General features: G+C 40.4%; 1 non-coding gene across 1 annotated transcript; it reads left to right on the top strand.

Annotated features, from left to right (window-relative positions):
- The first annotated feature begins 8490 nt into the window (after window positions 1–8490).
- LOC136234469 (small nucleolar RNA R71) lies at window positions 8491–8597 on the top strand. Its single transcript, XR_010691351.1, has one exon. It is a non-coding gene; the product is annotated as a small nucleolar RNA R71 (small nucleolar RNA).
- The last annotated feature ends 8508 nt before the right edge of the window (window positions 8598–17105 follow it).

Here is a 17105-nt window from a genome sequence, read left to right as displayed (position 1 = left end):
GTAGAAATCCCCCTGATGTTGAGGTGATTCCTACCTTAATCAAACTAGTATTTTATATCTGATAAGCCGCGATCAGCGATCATGTCATCCATAAAAACTAAATCTGTCAAGTGTTCAACAAAGTTCTTATATGAATAAGATGGAATAGAACGTTTTAATAAAAACACCAATTTATCATTTTGAAAATCATTTTGTCAGAACAATATCAAAATAACAACAGTAAGAATGTATTGAATAAATAAGTATATCATTAATGAAATGTGAATTTTCACAAGTTAACAGAGAAGTAGAAACTTGGATAGCATTGTAACGAAAACTTTGAGATCCGGGTTGACAATCTTTCTCTCAAACTCCATAGGTGCGTCAAACCTCATGCGCTTCAGCCGTCACTTCTTCTCGCTGGATCTTCAGAATAGAGACTGCTAGGTCCACTACCAAAATGAAAACTTGTCTCTGATCTACCTTAGAAACTAAACTAATACTGTGTTTATAACTAATCTAATAACAACTTGTGTATAGCAAGTTTGTTTACAGAAATGTAATCTAACTTTCTGACTCATTTCTGAGTCAGAAACTCAACATAATAACTTTCTTCTCTAATTTCTCTAACTTTTCCAACTTTTTCAATTCTGAAATGGATCACTTATTTATAGTTGTTGAAGGGTTGTAAATGATGGGTCGTGTCCGTTGGTGAAGGGTCGCTTTTATCCAAACGAACAGACGCGTTTCTTGGATTTAAACATGTGAAAACTGTGCAGAATTCTTCGCTGTCTCATATGAGATTTCGAGAATCTCGTCGCGACAGGGGGTGCAGGAAAAGGCTGAAAACTTCGACTTTGGTGTTTGAGATTTAGAAAGTCGCGACTGAGATTTTGAGAATCTCAGTCGTGACAGGGGCTTTTCTCCCCGTCTCTCGACTGCTTCTTGTCCTCCTTGAGCGTTCTTCTGACTGATATGCATTCTTGGTACGTTTTTTTAGGTTTTTCCTCCATTTTAGCTCCGTTTTAGCTTCGTTTTGGCTCCTATTTGGATTTAACCAAATAATTAAGTACCTTGCATCAAAGAAGTAAATAAAGACGTAAAAGTATTCCAAATGAATATAATTAGCATGATTTTAATGTAAATTTAACGTATTTATATATGATATTTTAGGTATATTTTGGGCTTAACAGACTCGCAGGCCCTATTTCAAAAATACCAAAAGACTAAAGAGAGGGTCCAAATATGTCCATAACTCCAAACATGCATATACTCAATTAAATAAATTTAATTGGTTGATTACATAACTATCTTATATAATATTTATGTTAATCACATTAACTTATCAAATTAACTTTCATCCAATTTTACTTCTAATAGTTTCGTATCCTTTTATATTAAACTTTTAGGTTAATATAACTATACAAAACTTTAATTATGCATGTTCCAATTATTTAGATTTTAATTCATTTAACATTTTGATTTACAAATTGGTAAAACAAACTTTTAAACAAATTTTCATTCGATAATAAAAAACAGAAAACTATCAAGTTCTGAAATATATATATATTCAAATATAAAACGATTTTAAACCATTTAAAATCAAGTGGGTATCGGGCCGGGCCCGAGAGTGGGCCGCTGCCGATTGGCAGCGGCCCTTAGGGCGCGCGGGACGCCGCTGCCTTGCGGCAGCGGCGCCCCCAGCGCCGCACGCAGCTGCTGCCGCGCGCGACAGCGGCCAGTCGCGCCGCGAGGCGCGACTCGGCCCGCTGTCGCGTTATATATATATATATATTTTTTATTTATAAATATATATATATATATATATATATATATATATATATATATATATATATATCAGATTTTAAAACGATTTTCAGAAATAGGAAAAACTACAATAGGTTTCCGTTTTATCTTTAGATTTAATAAAACTGATTTTATTAACCTAACTATAAAACTAATAGATTCTGTTATAATGATTATCAACCGAAATAATTAGGAACATATGCATAATCAATTTTAATTAACAATTAAACAAAACTTATTTATCCTTAGGATTAATTAATCAAAACTTATTTATCAATTAACCTAACCATAAATATTTATTCAATCCTATTGAAAAACTTCTAAATTTTCATATATGAAATAACGGATTTAACGATGGCTCTGATACCACTGTTGGAAATTAGGCTAAGGTATAGCAGCGGAAATATAAAAATTTTAGCCTACTTCCATATAACCATAGGATACGTTAATCGTTATTTCATATAAAGAGGGTTAAGAAGAAATACCTTACGATGAACAATCTACCGTTGTTAATGAAGTGCCCACAACTCTAATCCGAGTTCCCAAGCACAAAGTAAAACACAAGAAGATTAAGTTAGAATCAACCGTATGAGATGCAACCAAAATAGATTGCCTCTAATTAATCAACACAAGATCAAAGAAAAAGGGAGATAGATGAAATTAATCGATCGATGGAAGCCGTATGAATTCTAGTCCACGAACTAGGGGAGTCGAATTCTTTTCTCTCTCTCTCTCTCTTGCAAAAATCGAAATTCACAAAGGGGAGTATATAGGCTTAGTCGAAATTCTATGTAGTAGGGGGTATATATAATCACTTGTATCTAAACCCTAGTTAGATAGGAATATGTTACTTAATAGGAATTCCATTCGGAATAGAATTCCTAATTATTATCTCACTATATATCTAATATATCTAGGATAATAATAAACAACCTTATTGGATAATAATAGGAGTATATTAATCTAATTAAAACTCCTAACTTAATTATCTCTTAATTAATTTAATTCATATTCCTAATCAAATTAGGATTAATAAAATCAAAATAATTAATTACTAATTATATATAAATTTCGGCCCCCCTTTAATTAAATGGGCCTTACTGGGCTCAATTGGGCTTCCATCAATTAATAACATCCATCTCTCTTTTGGTTCCAAGTCTTATGTGTGATCCATTAGGTTCTTACTACTTCTGGCCGTATGCAACTATTAAATTAATTTCTTCAAGAATTATATTTAATCTTTGCATAACGGAATGATGTACTGAGTATGTTATTGGCAAGTCTGTAATCATTCCCCCAGAGTCCGTTAAGAAGACAGGTTGATTCCGTCGTTAACCTTTCCGTATTAGTTACAGTATAATTCGATCCTTTACCAACTACATCCTTGAACTGAATCTTATGACTATGGATGATGTCAAGTCACATATAGCAAGACGTTCGTTTTACTTGTACAGGCCGAGTCAACTCAAATAGATAGGTTAAGTGAAATCTGCATTTCAAGTCTTAAGCTATCACCTTGAAAGGATTTAGAGTCGAGTCTTCCACAAGTGATCCATGGACGCATCTCCCATTTATCGGGAGTGATAAATGCTCAATCCAATGTATAACTACCCTGACATTACCTCCTGTGACACCCAACCTTTGCCGTTCACACCCCAGAGTCATCTCTGTTAAAGATCGTGGGACAGCAGGATCAAAGTCTCACATTCAGTAATTCAGGATGACCAATTAACATTCCTTTGAGTCTGAGGATTAGTTATACCTATTAATACCAATGAGATGAACAGGTGACAAGGATGAATCTACCCATCCTGTTATCTCAAATCGGATCCCCAATCCTAATGAACAATGTTTCATCGGATCTATCTAACTGTCCAGATATCTGTATATATGAAGCTCGTGATATCAGCTTTCTGTCGGACAGAAGACATTGTTACATACAAGTCTCAACAGTGATATGTCAATCCCAAACATATCACTTGACTTGGGGTGGTTTTAAGTTTATCAGTTTACTATAAAGTTTTGTCTCACTTCATGCTTGTATGAACACTTTATAATCACTTTAAACAAACTTACGGATTTCCTTTTATTAGACTTTATTTAGTGCTTAAAAAAAGGGATTGCCTTTATATAGTTACAAAACATATATCTCATTAAACAAATGATATAAAGAACAATTCATTTACATTAAGTTTGTATCCTAGAACAATTTTCTATAGGACACTAAACCCTAACAAATGGGTGATGTCAAGTCACATATAGTGAGACGTTCATTTTACTTGTACAAGCCGAGTCAACTCAAAAAGATAGGTTAAGTGAAATCTGTATTTCTTACTCTTAAACTATCACCTTGCAAGGATTTAGAGTCGAGTCTTCCACAAGCGATCCATGGATGTATCTCCCATTTATCGGGAGTGATAAATGCTCAATCCAATATATAACGACTCCGCAATTACTTCATGTGATACCCAACGTCTACTGTTCACACCCCAGAGTCATCTCTGTTAAGGATCGTGTTACACCAGAGTCAAAGAATCACATTCCGTAATCCAGAATACCAATTAATATTCCTTTGAGTCTGAGGATTAGTTATACCTATTAATACCAATGAGATGAACAGGTGACAAGGATGAATCTACCCATCCTGTTATCTCAAATCGGATCCCCAATCCTAATGAACAACGTTTCATCGGATCTATGTAACTGTCCAGATATCTGTATATATGAAGCTCGTGAGATCAGCTTTCTGTCGGACAGAAGACATTGTTACATACAAGTCTCAACAGTGATATGTCAATCCCAAACATATCACTTGACTTGGGGTGGTTTTAAGTTTATCAGTTTACTATAAAGCTTTGTCTCACTTCATGCTTGTATGAACACTTTATAATCACTTTAAATAAACTTACGGATTTCCTTTTATTAGACTCTATTTAGTGCTTAAAAGGGATTGCCTTTATATAGTTATAAAACATATATCTCATTAAACAAATGATATAAAGAACAATTCATTTACATTAAGTTTGTATCCTAGAACAATTGTCTATAGGACACTAAACCCCAACAGAAAAAACCTGATTGAAGTACTTTTGCTGCAGTTCTGCAGCGCTATGGTGTCCTCCAGCTTCTCGGTCATGACAATGGCTTAGAACAGCCTGTCCCTCCTCTTGAGATATACATCTTCGAATAATTTGGTCAACACACAACCTGAAAAGACAGGGTTCCTCCCAAAAATAATATTTAATTTCAGCATAGAACTTCCTCCTTTGATTAGTGGACAGGTTGTGAGGTTTAAGTGAACTGGCTAGATAATTGGCAATGTCAGCAAACCATGGAGCAGGTTGTGCAATATAGAGACGTTCGTCTGGAAAACTCTCCAAAATCTCAGTTTGTTCTTGGTTGCTTTGGTGAGGAATTCTTGACAAATGATCAGCTGCTACATTTTCCGTTCCCTTCTTATCCTTAATTTCGAGATCGAATTCTTGAAGTAAAAGCAACCACCGTATCAGCCTTGGTTTTGCATCCTTCTTGGTGAACAGGTAGCGTAGTGCAGCATGGTCTGTGTGAACAATAACTTTTGACAGCACCAAGTAGGGGCAAAATTTGTCGAAAGCATACACAACTGCGAGGAGCTCCTTCTCCGTCGTAGTGTAATTTTGCTAGGTCTCGGTAGTGTTTTGCTTGCATAATAGATAGGTCTGAATTTCTTCTCAACCCTTTGCCCGAGAACAGCTCCCACACACGTATCGCTTGCGTCACACATCATCTCAAAAGACTGTTGCCAGTCGGGTCCTGCTAATATAGGCGAGTTGATCAACTTGCCTTTCAACAGTTCGAAAGCCTTTAGACAGCTTGCATCAAAAGAAAATTCTGCATCCTTATGAAGTAATGCTGACAAGGGCAGCGCAATCTTTGAAAAGTCTTTGATAAACCGGTGGTAAAACCCTGTGTGCCCTAGAAAACTTCGTACATCTTTTACATTGGTCGGAACAGCCAGCTTTTCTATCACTTCCACCTTAGCTTTGTCCACTTCCATCCCCTTTTCTGAAATTTTATGCCCGAGAACAACTCCACCTGTAACCATGAAGTGGCATTTCTCCCAATTCAAGACCAAGTGGGTCTCCTTGCATCGCACAAGCACGGCCTCGAGGTTGTTGACATCATACAGTTCGCTCCACCATATCATAAAATATAGACATCATACATCTTTGAAACGTGGCTGGAGCGTTGCACAGTCCGAACGGTATGCGCCTGTAGGCATAGGTCCCATATGGACATGTGAACATTGTCTTTTCCTGATCCTCACAGTGAATTGCAATCTGATTGTACCCCGAGTAACCGTCAAGGAAATAATAGAATGCATACCCCGCTAACCATTCTAACATCTGGTCAATGAAGGGCAAATGAAAGTGATCCTTCCTTGTGGCTTCATTTAGCTTTCGGTAATCCACACAAACTCGCCATCCTGTTATGGTTCTTATAGGGACCAACTCGTCTTTCTCGTTGAGCACCACGGTTGTTCCTCCCTTCTTTGGTACAACGTGAACAGGGCTGGTCCACACACTATCAGAAATTGGGTAAATAATGCTGGCATCCAGCAGCTTAATCACCTCCTTTCGCACAACCTCCTTCATGTGGGGGTTCAATCTGCGCTGTGGCTGGATAGATGGCTTGTGCTCCTTCTCCATCAAGATTCTGTGGACACAGACTGCCAGACTGATACCTTTGATATCATCAATTTTCCATGCGATTGCATCCTTGTTCCTTCACAGAACTTCCATGAGTTGAGTTTTCTGATCTGGAGTTAACTTTGAGGATATAATAACTGGACTCCCGCTGGGTGGTTCCAGAAAAGCATACTCGAGGTGTGAAGGCAACGGTTTCAATTCTGGTTTAGATACTGGCACAGTTGGTATTTCCGGTGGTTCTTGATGAGTGGGAACAGTAGGGTCGAAAGGAGGTGTAGGTAAGTTGGATTCAATGGAACAGCCTGTTCCTTCACATAAGTTCATCTCTTCTCCCAATAGAGTCTCCAGAGTGTCCTGTTCCTGCAAAGTAGAAAGACTTTGAAACTCATCTAAGAAACAACATGTGTCATCATTATTGTTAGCTCGTCTCATTGCCTCGTTCATTTTGAAAATGACTTCCTCCCCATTAATCCTCAAGAATAGTTGTCCCTCTCCCACGTCTATCAATGCTCTACCCGTGGCTAAAAACGGTCGACCTAGGATAATAGGAACATACAGGTCTTCATCTATGTCCATTATGATAAAATCAACAGGCAATATGAATTTTCCTACTTTGACCAACACATCCTCCACCACTCTCCTAGGGTAACATACTGATCGATCGGCCAATTAAATAGACATTCTGGTAGGTTGTGGCTCTCCTAATCCTAGTTTAGCATATACAGAATAAGGCATTAGGTTTATGCTAGCTCCTAGGTCAAATAGTGCATTTTCAATATTTAGCTTTCCAATTGAACAAGGAATAGAAAAACTCCCTGGATCTTTTAGCTTTTTCGGAAGCTGCTGCTTGTTCTAGAGTATTGATGAACAATCTTTGTTGAGTTGGATCATGGATATGTTTTCCAGCTTTTTCTTGTTTGACAGGAGATCTTTCAAGAATTTTGCATATGACGGCATCTGTGCAAGTGCTTCGACGAACGGAATGTTGATGTGCAACTTCCTTAAGGTGTCTAACACCTTAGAATTCTGTTCTTCCAGCTTTTTGTTGATCAACCGCGTTGGATATGGCACAGGCGGAACATACGACGGAGGTGTCTTGTACATCTTTCCGCTTTCCCCTTGATCCTGCTCACTGGTAGATTTTGTCTTCCTGGTTTCTTCTTGACTAGGAACAGTCTGTTCCTGCTCTCCTTCAGTTTCTTCGGATGTTTCTGCGCATTCAGCATTTTCATCAGTAGATATAATGGGTTGAGTTTGCTTACCAGATCTCAGGGTGATTGCCATGACATCGCCCTTTGGATTTGGCTCTGTGTTGCTTGGCATTATTCCCTTCCCTTTTGACATAGATGCAGCTAATTGATGGACTTGTGTTTCCAGATTTTTAATTGATGCTTGTGTCTGCTTCATGAAATGCATCATCATCGTCTTCATATCTGGCTCTATATCTTCTTTTGGTGGAATAGGTTGTTTATAATGCTGCTGGGGTTGCCTCTGGTAGTGTCCTCCTTGCTGTTGTTGATATCTCGGTTGTTCCTGCTGGTTGGGCTGGCCTGTCCATCCGAAATTCGGATGATTTCTTGTGGCAGGGTTATATGTGTTAGAATATGAGTTTGGTGGATTCCTCTCATTATACCCTGCATAATCACATTCTGCCTGTGCACCCTTTCCCTGCTTAACTTCGAGACAGTTGATGCTGAAATGAAGGCCTCCACAAAAGTCACAAATGTCATTGAATGGTGGTTCGTTGTGGATCGAGGACACATTTATCTTGCCGAGCTGTCTGGCAAGCTGTTCTACTTGGCTTATCAATTTTGACACAACATCTTCATTTCCCGCTCTTTTTCCTTCACTTCTGGCGGAGTGCCAGTTATAACTTGTGCTTACTACTCTCTCAATAAGGTCGTACAAGGCTTGTGGTTCCAGATCTTCGGGGTTTCCATTGGCTATGGACTCGATCTGGATCTTATAAATGTTGGTTACCCCATTGTAAAAGTTCTGCATTTGCATCCATATAGGGATGCCATGATTGGGGACTCATCTTAGTAATTCCTTGTACATTTCCCATGCCTCGACTAAGGATTCATCCTCTTCTTGCACGAAATGGGAAACCTCATTTCTGAGCTTAATGGCTTGCCTTGGTGGGAAATATTTCATTAAGAAAGCGCTGGACATTTCTTCCTAAGTAGTAATCGTTCCTGGTTGCAAGTTTTTCAACCAATTCTTCGCTTTATCTCTTAGAGAAAAAGGAAACAGCTTTAGTCGAATTATGTCGTCAGCAACGCCTCTGTTTGATCTGAAAGTGTTGCAAGTCGTGATAAATTCAAGGATATGCCCATTTGGATCTTCCGACTGGTATCCATTGAACTGTACGGCTGCCTGCAACCTTTGTATCATAGATACTTTCACCTCGAACATGTTGTTCCCTTCGTTGGGCAGCACGATGCATGATGAATGTCCTTCCGTGGTTGGTCTCGAATAATCTCTGATTCGCATATGTAGACACCGAGTCGGAGGACCTGTGATGAAAACCTGTAACAAGACGGTCGAAGCGGTTGGTTCCGAAAGTTTTAAAACAAAAATATATAATAAAAAGGGAAGAAGTAAATGGGAGTCACGGTCGTCGAGTGGACGGCTCACGTGTGCTCAGTGACGTGGTGCGAACGCCTAGCGGCAGCCGACGCGCGTCCGACGATAGTTGGACGCGCGCCCGGCAGCGCGGGGCGCACGCTTGACGCCCGCTGGGCGCGCGCGCCTGACGGGCAAGCGCCCAACGTAGGTGGGGTGAGCGCCCAACGTAGGTGGGGCGAACGCCCGACGCCCGTCGGGCGGACGCCCAACATCCGTTGGGCGAGCGCCCAACGACGTTGGGCGAACGCCCAACCAGTGTTGGGCGAACGCCCAACGCCTGTTGGGCGCACGCCCAACTAATGTTGGGCGTTCGCCCAACACAAGTTGGGCGTTCGCCCAACACAAGTTGGGCGTTCGCCCAACATGAGTTGGGCGTCCGCCCAACCTGCTTTGGGCGACGCCCAAAGTCTCCGGGATCCGTGCCTATATAAGGCACGGATCCCCATGCATTTAAAGAAAAAAGAATTTTTGGAGCTTTCTCACTCTAGACATTTTTAGAGAGAGAAAGGTAATTTTTTGGAGAAAATATTTTTTTTTCCCAAAAAAATCCAAATTTTCCAAAGTTGAATATTTTATCGAAAACACAAAAAGCCGAAAAATCATAACTCGTGGAATCAAACGACTTCGACTGTCAGATACCGATCTTAAGGTATTATCCGAGGACTTGACTCGTTTTATTTTATTTAAATTATTTTTCTTTATTTATTTTTATGTTATAGTTTTTTTTATTTATTTAGTCTTTTATTTATCACGTTTTATTTATTATTCCGTATTTATTTAATTTTCGTCACGTGTTAAATAAACGTTCGGTTTTGTTTTGAAATAAAAACCTCGTTTTAATATCCCAATACGAACCGTGATCCGATTCAAAGGTAGTTCGAGAATTAAAAACGTTGTAATTATAAGTTTTTGAAAATATTTCTAAATAATGTTTTAAAAATAAAACGTCGTTTTAGGGATCTCCGTTATAGACTATGATCCAATTTTGGTAGTTCGGGGACCCAAAACGATAGAATAGATCTAATCTAAAGCTTTTGAATAAATCTGGAAACTGTTGGACTAAGTCTGTAATTTCCCATTTTCTGTCACTAAAGGCTGTTTACCACGGATTTTCCGTCGGTAAAGCTGTTGGAATGTAAAAAATGCTGTTTTGGTCCTCATTTCTCAACTTTTAGACATTAGGTCCTTTATATATATATATAGGTATAGTTATGTAATATTTACTTTCAAGCTATTTTTAAATATTTTGTATATATATTACTCAATGTGTTTATATATTGTTTTCATTTAATTTGATTTAAGAAAATTATATGTATATATATAGATTTTGCCATTTAATTCATTTAAACTATACATATTTGTTATTTTTGGGTTATTAGGGGTTATTTTCTATACATATTCATCATAAACCATTTTGGGGGTTAAATTCTATTTTCTTGTTTATGTTCACTTCCTTTACATGTTTTTAGTTAGAATAAAAACATATTATACCTAGTAGTATTTTCATCACTATTTTTTACTTATTAATGTGTATTATTTTCTCTATTTCATTTTAGTAGGTATTATTACTCATCTTGTGTACATATGTATATCTATGTATATTTACTCTATTTTCCTACTTATATATATACTCTTTCAAATGTATTTGATGTGGGTAAATTGGAGATTTAATTCATTACTTGTTGTCATTTTATTTACATAAAGGATAATTGAGTGAAAAAGGGGAAAATAAACCACAAAAAAGAGAGTTTAATTTGTTTGTTTAAATTAAAGCTTTTCTAGATATTCCTAAAGTGTAAATAACATTTTCTTGTCATTTTTAAACCATTTCCAAAATATCATGTGTTGAAACCTTAATTCGTTCCAACGACGGATTAAGCGAACCTTGTAATTAAAATCGTGTTGTTGTAAATAATAGAGTTTTGAATCGTTTTCTTATTCAAATGGATTTGTACAAAAATAATTGGACTTGTATGCCTAATCACGTTTTTGGAGTTAAAGTTTTTATTCCACATTTTCAAACGTTCGAGTTGTTCCAACGGCGATTCGAGTCGATGTCATGTAAATTAACGGGGTTTTAAAACGTACCTAAATCGTTCCAACGGCGATTAAGGTACGAACCATGTAAATGAACTCGTTTTGGGGAATGAGATTAGCTTAGAGTTAGTGTATAATATAAAGCATAAATCACACTGTGAATAAATCAATTCTTCCTTCTCCCCCTCTCTCTCCTATGTATTTTGAATTTATGTAAATGGGTGATTCTTTACTAAAATGGCTTTCAATAATATATGCTCAAAACGGTTTTCAAAACGAGAAAGAAAAGGTTTCAAATGAATTTCAAACTTAAAGAAATATGCGATTAGTCCGTTATCGCCTAACATGCTGAGTAGGAGGCCGGTGGTTCATAACCGGGCGATGTCGGGGTGCCTAGTAGCCTTTCTCCGGAAAGGAGCTAGCCATCTCCGCTCGTACCTAAGTTTCCCGAACCCTCACCGGTCTCCCGTAAGGGATCGGTGTTCATTTTCCCATTCGTGGGTGGCGACTCTTCCATACTCCGAGCTCCGGTCCTGCCGAGCAGCTTGATTCCACGATTGGTTTCTTTCGGCGCCAATCACTGCTTACGTCGCCATGAGGTGTCCACCCCCCGGTCCGCCCGGGCGAGGCCGTTCGGCACCTTATCTAACAAGTGGCGACTCTACTGGGGAAGCGAGAAATTTGATTCCGGAAGGCGTGTATTAAGCCCTTAACGGGGACGGATCGTATTATTTCTTTTCGTATGCATTCATAAGCATTATTGCAAACCTTTTGGGTAATTTCCGCGAAACCTCTAGCGAGAGTCCATTCGTCGCTCGAAAGAGGCTAGTGTAAGTTCCCCCTTACAGTAAGGCGCCAAAGGGTCCCCATCCATTCGTTAGGGGCAAATTTGTGCAGTCCTGTGAGGTCCCGCGATCAGCCGTGTCAGCATATAGTAGCCTTAGAAGTTGCCATAGGATTACCCGTTACTATTTTTGACGTGATAAATGAATCAGTTCGTGTTTTCAAATTGCCATGATACGTGTCTAATCCTAAAATATGTAAAGAAAATGAAACGGTACGTTGATATATACTCTTAAACCGATATACAAACTACCCCAAAACATCGAAACGATTTGAACTAAAGACGACTTAGTCATCTCGTATGAATGAACTTGTGCAACCCGCCTGGTCCCTTTCCGTGTCCCAAAGAAGGCACATGTTCAGGAAATGCGTTATGACGTAAGCACGTATTAGTATGAATCGGTTTGGTATTAAGGATAGTTATCTCGATTCAAAAGACTATATTAACAGTAGCCGTTATTCACATTCTTTAAATAGGTTGGGATAAAACGAGATTATGACAAAACGAAAACAAAGAACATTTCTGTTTCGAACGACCCCGTTGTAACGTAAAGAGTTTCGCAAACGTGGCCCGTCCCTTCCGAATAAAAGACGAGCTCTTACATTATGCCTTGTGTCGCTCTTAAGAGAAATGGATGTATCCGCGAAAGTGACTAAAAACAAAAATAAACGAACGACCAAAATCATTCCGTATCTACGATATATGTCATTCCCAAGAGTAGTTAAAGAAAACGAACCAATACCGTTGAATACATGCCTCGAACAAGTGTATACACCGTTTAAAATCACAAAGCCGAATTAAGCTAAACCGCATAATTGCACCATATGGACGAGACTGTGGGCTTGACTAATGACTCGATCATTTCGACCGTTACCAAAACTGCAAGAAATATGGCCCGATATGCGCGTTTGCTTAACTCGTGCCTAAATGAAAAAGAACGGTGATATCCCTGCTTCGAATAAACATGCGATTCAACGAAACATTGATTTTCTATAACCACGCTAGGGTGGTATATCCCGTAAATTGGAAGAAATAAAGAGTTGTTAATAGCCGAAAGATTATCGTGCGCTCGAATAAGACTCGTCGTCTTTTCACGTAGCCAAAACGAGCAAACGGATTCTGTACGCTAGAAACAAACATGTTACGCGATGAGTCCGTTCCCTAAAATAAAAATAAAAAGTGATTTCATCACTAAATAAACACGTGGTTACGTCTCTCGATAGATCCAAAAGATCCCATCGTAATCCAAAAACCGAGACACGAACCCACGCGAATAAAAGGGAACAAGTCATTGTCAATAACGAACGATCGAACTGGAAGAATAACTCGTGCCACGTCTAAAAACCGAGATGCGTTCAAAGGGTGTCAAAACCGAAATTGAAGCATCTCGCAAAATAACGAGGGACGAGTTATTCGGAAGAACAATCCATTTGGTCGATATCTTAGTCACTAAACGTTGATATGTCAAAACGAACTGTATTGTCTGATGGATGATTTACCTTTTTCGCAATAATCGACGGCATCACGCGTCCCCTGGACCGCAATGTGGGCCCCAAACCAAAATCCTAGGAAAGAGACTTGGACCATCGAGTGTGTGGAGGAATAAGGGTGGAAGAGAGATGTTGTGATATGTGTAATTAGACTGACGTTTGTTCTTCTTATCTTATATATCCGTAAATAAATAAACGCACACACCACGAATCATGCATATAAAATCATGCATACATACTAATGGATGACCGTTCGCGCAGACTTCATCATTGAGCGGTTGTGGTTTCGCGAGAGTAACCGGTTAGTCAGGAAGTTTGATCAGATACAGATAGACAGTTCGGAATCGGCAGTTGTGGCTTCTGAATCATCCTCGTCCGAGTATACTCAGTCTTCTACCAGTATGTCTGCGACCGACGAAAAGGTGGCTGAATTAGAAAATTCTGTGAACAATATCAATGATCAGTTGGCCATAATTTTGGCCCAACTAGCTGAGTTGGCATTGAAGGACAACAAGAGTGGTAGTAAGCATGCTGAGAATGAAGTGAACACCGGTCCCCGCTTCGGGAATGAGGATGACTATCAGGATTATATCCAGAAACAGCTTGAGAAAGAGAAAGCTAAGGAAGAGGAGTGGAAGCAGCATATCACTCAGGAGGTGCAGGATCTGCGTGGGGGAAACTCCGGAAGTCAGGACTTTTATAACTTGAAGAATTGTTTGTCGGCAACTGCTTTGCCTTTGAAATTTCGGCTCCCTGACATGAAAAAGTTCGATGGAACTGGGGATCCTACTGCCCACATGAATCAATATGTTGCTGTGATGAAGCACACAATCCTGACTGAGGATCAAGTCCTCGGGCTGTTTAATACTTATCTGGAGGGGGCTGCCCTCATATGGTTTCATGCGTTGCCGATGGTGACGAAGAGAGATTGGAAGGAGTTGGCAAAATCCTTCATCGCTCAGTATAGTTTCAATACTATGCTCGAGGTTACTCTGAAGGAACTAGAGAGCACTAAGCAACAGGCCGGGGAATCTTTTTTCGATTTTGTGAGGAGATGGAGGGCCAAGGCGGCGGTTATGAAGTAGAAGCCGCTTGAGCAGGATCAGATCCGAATGGTAGTGGGTAACACATTGCCGTATATTAAGAATGAACTGCGGTATATGCCTTTTACCGATTTCAATCAGATGTATAGCTGCGCCTTGACAGTTGAGGGGGACGAAGAACCGAAGAAAGCTTATACTAAGTGGACGAAGTCTGGATATAGTGCTGGAGGGCCAAGTGCGAGTGCAGAATCTGCAGCAGTGAAAGTGCTTGATCTTAATGATATCGAAAAGAGGCGGTTCGCCAAATTTGATAAGACCTATGCAAAAGTTTTCGAACAATTGCAGAAAAAGGGGTTGTTGAAAGCTCTTACTCCTTATAACAAAGCTCCACCTTCTCCGCAGATACAAGCTAGGGGATACTGCGAATTCCATAGCAGTTATAGGCATACTATTGAGAACTGTGAGAGGTTGAAGCACGAGATCCAAGATTTGATTGAGGAGAAGAAGATAGTTGATCCTTCGTCGGCGAACCCTTCCACTAGGCGTAATCCACTGCCTAATCATAGGGTGAGCATGATCGGAGTCGGGCTGAAAGAAAGCATGGTTGTGGAATCCTTCGGGGAAAATGAAGAGGAGTTGTTGGACTCCGATGAGAAGAGCAATGTAGGAAATGGTCTATATGTGTCCTTCCTTGGCAAAGAACAGGAGGGTGAACCGATGGATGAAGGGTTGGACGGTGGAGCACCGTATGATGAAGATAGTGCTGAAGAGACCGGGGAAGGGTCGTCTCGGACTATTGTGCCAGAATTGAGTCTATTTAGTGGAGGAGAGAATCCCGATGTGCACTTGCGCGAGTATATGCATGATATGTTTGTTGAATCCTTCGGGGTGGACGAGATTGCTCAGTGGTTCCACCATTCGCTAATAGGCGAGCCTTTGGGGTGGTTCCACTCATTACTCGACTCTTGCAAGCATGATTGGGAACAGTTGTCCGATCTATTCCTTGAAAAGTACAAGAACACTAAGAACAGGATGGCAGAGCACTTCGCACTGCAGATTGGGCCTATCAAACGCCCGTTGCCGATGGTCAGAAAGTATAATGGCAACAAGGATCCAATGGAGCACCTTCACTTATACCTATCGGCCATGGGGCCTTTGGGTTTTAAGGAAGAAGAGATCACCAGTCTGTTTTGCAATTCACTGATGGGGGAGCCGCTGATGTGGTATATGTCTCTCCCGATGCATATTAAGCATGATTGGGCCGCAATGACCAAAAGGTTCATTAAGGAATACACAGTATGGATGCTTGCAGAGCAAACCCCGGACTCACCCTCTTATGAAACACCCGAGGCGGTGTTGGCAATGCCCAGATATGGCGGATATCGGGATCCCGTGGAGCATGCAAGGTTGTTCCGCAACCACATGTACGACGCTGGGTTCCCTCAGTGTGAATTACATGAACATTTCTCGGAAACTCTCATGGGAGAAGCCTTGTTATGGAACCAAGGCCTATCAGAGGAAGAGATGGGTCATTGGATACCTCTTAGGGATGCTTTTGTGTCGAGGTATGAGATGTATGTTCCATAGACGAGATCCCTGGAAGATCTGGATAGGATCAGGCAATTCCCCGAGGAACCATTCGTGGATTATGTTAGGAGGTGGAGGTACCGCTACGAGTTATGTCATGAAACGATGAGCGATAAGGTGCAGATCATGTGCATACAGAGAGGCGCTATTCCGTTAGCGGTAAGGAGAATGAATAGGGTGTTTCTCCGAAACTATGATGAATTGATAGGCTGGGCCATGTATGGATCGGCAGATCCCTTGTATTTAAATTCAAACGTCCCTCACGTGATGGACCTAATGGTTGTGGACATCTGGGAAAGTTCCTCGGACGAGGAGGATGCTGATCGGAGGATTCCTATCAATATTTGGGATGAATCTGATGATGAGCCGGAAATCGCCGTCATGACAAGATCAGGTCGAGTGGCCGAGGTAAAGGCACCTGTGGTTGAGACTGAGATAGGGGAAGGATCGGCTCCCAAGCCAGATGACCAAGTCCTCGAGCAGTTGAAGAAAACACAAGCTAAGTCTATGGTGTGGGAAGTCCTATGCCATTCCAAGTACCACCGTGAAAATCTGATGAAAGAGCTGCAGAATTTGGTTATTTCTACCGATACTGAGCCGGCAGCGTTAGTAGGGGAAATTATGGCCCAGAAGAAGACCGAAATCACATTCACTGACGAAGATCTCCCAGAAGAGGAGAAGGCTCACAACAAGCCTTTGTACATCCGAGCTGAAATTAACGGGAAGAAGACTAGCTGTGTGATGGTCGATGATGGATCGGCCATTAATGTTTGCCCACTGAAACTTTTGTCCAAGTTCGGAGTAGAAAGAGGAGATTTGACTGCCTCGGAAATCGTGATCAGGGCCTATGATGATAGCCGTAGGCAAATTGAAGGAGTTTTTAAGGCTAAGCTGAAAGTGGGGCCGCGTGAGGAAGAAACTGAATTCACGGTGCTGGATATACCGGTGACGTTTGCCGTGTTATTGGGACGTCCATGGTTCCACAAGTTGGGAGGTGTGCCCT

This window comes from Euphorbia lathyris, chromosome 6 (genome assembly GCF_963576675.1).
Source record: "Euphorbia lathyris chromosome 6, ddEupLath1.1, whole genome shotgun sequence".
NCBI classification, from domain to species: domain Eukaryota; kingdom Viridiplantae; phylum Streptophyta; class Magnoliopsida; order Malpighiales; family Euphorbiaceae; genus Euphorbia; species Euphorbia lathyris.
The sequence above is the reverse complement of the archived record's forward strand: the minus strand, read 5'-3'. Positions and strand labels throughout refer to the sequence as shown.